At 56.3% G+C, this 5,000-nt stretch overlaps 1 pseudogene; it reads right to left on the bottom strand.

The window, feature by feature from the left end:
• Positions 1-4,211: 4,211 nt before the first annotated feature.
• LOC149520461 (25S ribosomal RNA) overlaps positions 4,212-5,000 on the bottom strand; it is a pseudogene marked incomplete at both ends in the record, with an annotated part of 920 nt that continues 131 nt past the window's right edge.

The raw sequence follows: 5,000 nt of genomic DNA, 5'->3' as shown, positions 1-5,000 counted from the left end.
AGGGTGAGCAGGTGCCAATGGTGGTTGCGGCATGTGCCTGCACCAAGGGCCAGCGCGTGCCGATGGTGGTCGATGTGATTGCCCGCACCAAGGGCCAACGTGTACTAATGGTGGTTGAGGTAACCACCCGTACCAAATCGAGGCATGTGCCTACACCAAGGCCCGGCGTGTGTTAATGGTGTTCGATGCAGGGGCCATCTTCTGCCGATGGTGGTCGAGGTAAGAGCCCGCACCAAAGGCCAGCTTATGCCGATGGTGCTCGAAGCAACCGCCCGTACCAAGGCCCAACGTGTGCCGATGGTGCTCAAGGTAACCACCCACACTAGAGCCAAGCGTGTGCCGATGGTGGTCGAGGCAAGAGCTAGCACCAAGGGCTGACTTGTGCCGATGGTGTTCAAGACAACCGCCTGCACCAGGGCCCAGCATCTGTCGATAGTGATCGACCAGCGTGTGTCGATGGTGATCGAGGCAACTGCCCACACCAGGGCCCAGCGTGTGTCAATGGTGTTCGACGTAACCACCCGCACCAGGGGCCATCTTCTGCCGATGGTGGTCGAGGCAAGAGCCCGCACCAAGGGTCGACTTATGGCGATCGTGGTCGAGGCAACCACCCTCACCAGGGCCCAACGTGTGTCAATGGTGATCGAGGCAACTGCCCACACAGGGCCCAACGTGTGCTGATGGTATTCGAGGTAACCGCCTGTACCAGGGGCCATCTTCTGCCGATGGTGCTCGAGGCAATCGCCCGCACTAAGGCCCAGCGTGTGCCGATTGTGTTCGAGGCAACCACACGTGCCAGAGCCCAGCATTTGCTGATGGTATTCAACGTAACCGCCCATACCAAGGGCCATCTTCTGTCGATGGTGGTCGAGGCAAGAGCCCGCACCAAGGGTCGGCTTATGTCGATGGTGCCCGAGGCAACCTCCCACACCAAGGCCCTATACGTGTCGATGGTGTTTGAGGTAACCGCCCGTACCAGGACCCAATGTGTGCCGATGGTGATCGAGGTAATTGCCTGCACCAAGGCCCAACGTGTGCCGATGCTGCTCGAGGTAACCGCCCGCACCAGAGCCCATCGTGTGCCAATGGTGCTCGAGGCAACCGCCCACACTAGGGCTCGAGGTAATCGCCCGTACCAGGGCCCAGCGTGTGCCGATGGTGTTCGAGGTAAGAGCCCGTACCAGGGGCCATCTTCTGTCGATGGTGATTGAGGCAAGAGCCCGCACCAAGGGCCGGCTTGTGCCGATGGTACTCAAAGCAACCGCCCATGCCAACGCCCAAATGTGCCGATGGTGCTCGAGGCAACCGTCCACACTAAGGCCCAGCGTGTGCCGTTGGTGGTTGAGGGAAGAGCTCGCACCGAGGGCCAGCTTGTGTCGATGGTGTTCAAGGCAACCGCCTGCACCAAGTCCCAATGTGTGTCGATGGTGATCGACCAGCGTGTGTCGATGGTGATCGACCAGCGTGTGTCGATGGTGATCGAGGTAATCGCCCGTACTAGAGCTCAGCGTGTGCCGATGGTGTTCGACGTAACAACCTGCACCAGGGGCCATCTTCTGTCGATGGTGGTCGAGGTAAGAGCCCGCACCAAGGGCTGACTTGTGGCAATGGTGTTCGAGGCAACCGCCCGCACCAAGGCCCAGTGTGTGCCGATGGTGATCGAGGCAACTGCCCGCACCAGGGCCCAATGTGTGCCGATGGTGTCCGAGGCAACCGACGGCACCAGGGCCATTTTCTGACAATGGTGCTCGAGGCAACTGCTCGTACTAGGGCCCAACGTGTGTCGATGGTGTTCGAGGCAACTGCGTGCACCATGGCCTAACGTATGTCGATGGTGTTCAACACAACCACCCATACTAGAGCCCATCTTCTACCAATGATGGTCGAGGTAAGAGGCTGCACCAAGGGTTGGCTTGTGCCAATGGTGCTCAAGGCAACCACCCGCACCAAGGCCCTGCACATTCGGATGGTGTTCGAGGTAACCGCCTGCACCAAGGCCCAGTGTGTGCCGATGGTGATCGAGGCAACCACCCGCACCAGGGCCCAGTATGTGCCGATGGTGCTTGAGGCAACCATCCACACCAGGGCCCATCGTGTGCCGATGGTGCTCAAGGCAACCGCCCGCACCAGGGCCCAGCACGTGCCGATGGTGATCGAACAGCATGTGCCAATGGTGCTCGAGGCAAGAGCTGCACCAAGGCTTGAGGTAACTGCCCACACTAGAGCTCGAGGCAACCAACCGCACCAGGGCCCAGCGTGTGTCGATGGTGATCGAGGTAACTACCTGTACCAAGGGCCAGCACGTGCCAATGGTGATCAAGGCAACCGCCCGCACCAGGGCCTAGCTTGTGCCGATGGCGGTCGAGGCAAGTGCCCGTACCAAAGGGTAGCCTGTGCCGATGATAGTCGATGCATGTGCCAATGGTCGAAGCCTTGGCCGAAGTTCAATTTTGAGCCATGATGCACATGCTGGGCTCGGACATGTGCTGGTGTCGCATTTTTTTCGCCTGGGGCAGCATCACCGGAGTATCGTCGGAGAACCTGATCGACGGCATTGGGGTTCCGACGATTGGGGGGCCGGGGGGTGTGCACACATGTTGTACGATGGGTGCTGGTACTTGGCCCTTATCCCTCATCAAACCTTGAGAACTCACACCCCCTTAAAGAGCATTTGAGATTTTACAGGTTTGCTGCCAGTAGCCATTCAAGTGTCTGAAATGGGGATACTTTTTTCAAATGGTCACAAAATCTTCTCCACTTTGAGTTTTTAGATGAATTGTTTTGTGTATGTCAACAAAAATAGAAGGATCATGTCTACAAAATTTGGGGCCAAAACTCCTTCTACAAATATTTTAAAAAATCTCGAACCGTAAAAAGTTTCAAAAATCGTGAAAAATAGAAAACGAGTCATCTTGCCACAAAACTTCACATGAAGGCTTAGGGGACCATTGTATGAATTTACAAGCCATAAAAATGGCATTGCCATGGCAAAAATATGAAGATGTGCCTAAACCCACCTACTACCCGATCGATACACGGCTTGCGCATCCCGCTTTTCTGGCCGGCATAGTGCCCGCCCACTCGTTTCATGGGTTGACTTAGGCATACGAAATTCATTCCATGTCTAAGCCCTAGGCGGACCGAGGGTTGTGGCAGCTAGACCGGCAGCGGGATCGACAGCACGCAGAGGGGGACCGAGCCGATCCCTGGCTTGTGCATTATGCCTCTCTGGCTGGCTTAGTGCCCGCACACTCGTTTCATGGGTTGACTTAGGCATACAAAGTTCATTCCCAGTCTAAGCATACGGAGTTCATTCCCAGTCTAAGATCGGACCGACAGCGGCATCGACAGCAGCACGCAGAGGGGGACCAGGCCAATCCCCGGCTTGCGTATCCTACCTCTTCTGTCGGCTGAGCGTGCGCACGCTCATTTTGTGGGTTGGTTTAGGCATACGAAGTTCATTCCATGTCTAAGCCCTAGCCAGATCAAGGGTTGTGGTAGCGGGATCGGTAGCACACAGAGGGGGACCGAGCGGATCCCCGACTTGCACATTATACCTCTCCGACCGGTTGAGCACCTGCACGCTCGTTTCATGGGTTGACTTAGGCATACGAAGTTCATTCCCAGTCTAAGCATACGAAGTTCATTCCCAGTCTAAGATTGGACAAGCAATCGAATCGGTAGCAGCACGTAGAGGGGGACCGAGCCGATCCCCGGCTTGCACATCCTGCCCCTCCGGCCGACTCAGTGCCCGCACGCTCGTTTCGAGGGTTGACTTAGGCACACGGGATTCATTTTCGGTCTAAGCCCCAGCCAGACTGAGGGACCGGTAGCGGGATCGACGGCACGCAGAGGGGGATCGAGCTGATCCTTGGTTTGCGTATTCTGGCTCTCCGACTGGCTGAGTGCCCGCCCACTCATTTCATGGGTTGACTTAGGCAAACGTAGTGCATTCCCGGTCTCGACCAACGAAGGGCCAAAGGCTATATATGCGTTCGGAGCAACAACCGAGGGGGACCAGCAGCGGGATCCTTGGTTGACTCGCGTGTCCCGTCCCCAGCTGACGGTTAGGTGCCCGCACGCTCGGTTCAGGGGTAGACCGAGGCGAGTGAAGTTCGTTCCCGATCGGGAGCGGGGGACGGGGGGCCTCGGGTCACGCCTGACCCCAGAGGGGGGCGGCGTGAAAAGAAGGAGTGTCGGTAAGGGGAGGGACGAATCGAACCGACAAAGGGTTGAATCTCAGTGGATCATGGCAGCAATGCCACTCTGGCACTTACAATACCCCATCGCGTATTTAAGTCATCTGTAAAGGATTGTACCCATCGTTCGATGAGAATTGAGCTCCAAGGATGCCCGCGTGGTGCGTCTGCCGTGAGGCCTGCACCTACGACACGTGCCCTTGGGAGCCATGGGCCCCTACTACAGGTCGACAATCGGGTGACAGGCACGCGCATCACTTTTAGCTTGAATTTTGACTTAGAGGCGTTCAGTCATAATCTAGCACACGGTAGCTTCGTGCCACTGGCTTTTCAACCAAGCGCGATGACCAATTATGCGAATCAATGGTTCCTCTCATACTAAGTTGAATTACTATTGCGACGCCGCCATCAGTAGGGTAAAACTAACCTGTCTCACGACAGTCTAAACCCAGCTCACGTTCCCTATTGGTGGGTGAACAATCCAACACTTGGTGAATTCTACTTCACAATGATAGGAAGAGCCGACAATTTCAAGCACTCTTTGACTCTCCTTTCAAAGTCCTTTTCATCTTTCCCTCATGGTACTTGTTCGCTATCAGTCTCTAACCCGTATTCAGCCTTGGATGGAATTTACGCTCGATTGGGGCTACATTTCGAAACAACCCGACTCACGAACAATGCCTCGTGGTGCGACAGGGTCCGGGCATAACGGGGCTCTCACCCTCTCCAGTGCCCCTTTTCAGGGGACTTGGGCTCGGTTCGTCGCTGAGGACACTTCTTCAGATTACAATTCGGACATCG

Source organism: Durio zibethinus, chromosome 1 (genome assembly GCF_047325235.1).
Source record: "Durio zibethinus cultivar Kanyao isolate XHJ-2024 chromosome 1, ASM4732523v1, whole genome shotgun sequence".
NCBI lineage: Eukaryota > Viridiplantae > Streptophyta > Magnoliopsida > Malvales > Malvaceae > Durio > Durio zibethinus.
Note: the sequence above shows the minus strand (reverse complement) of the source record. Positions and strands in the feature narration are given on the sequence as shown.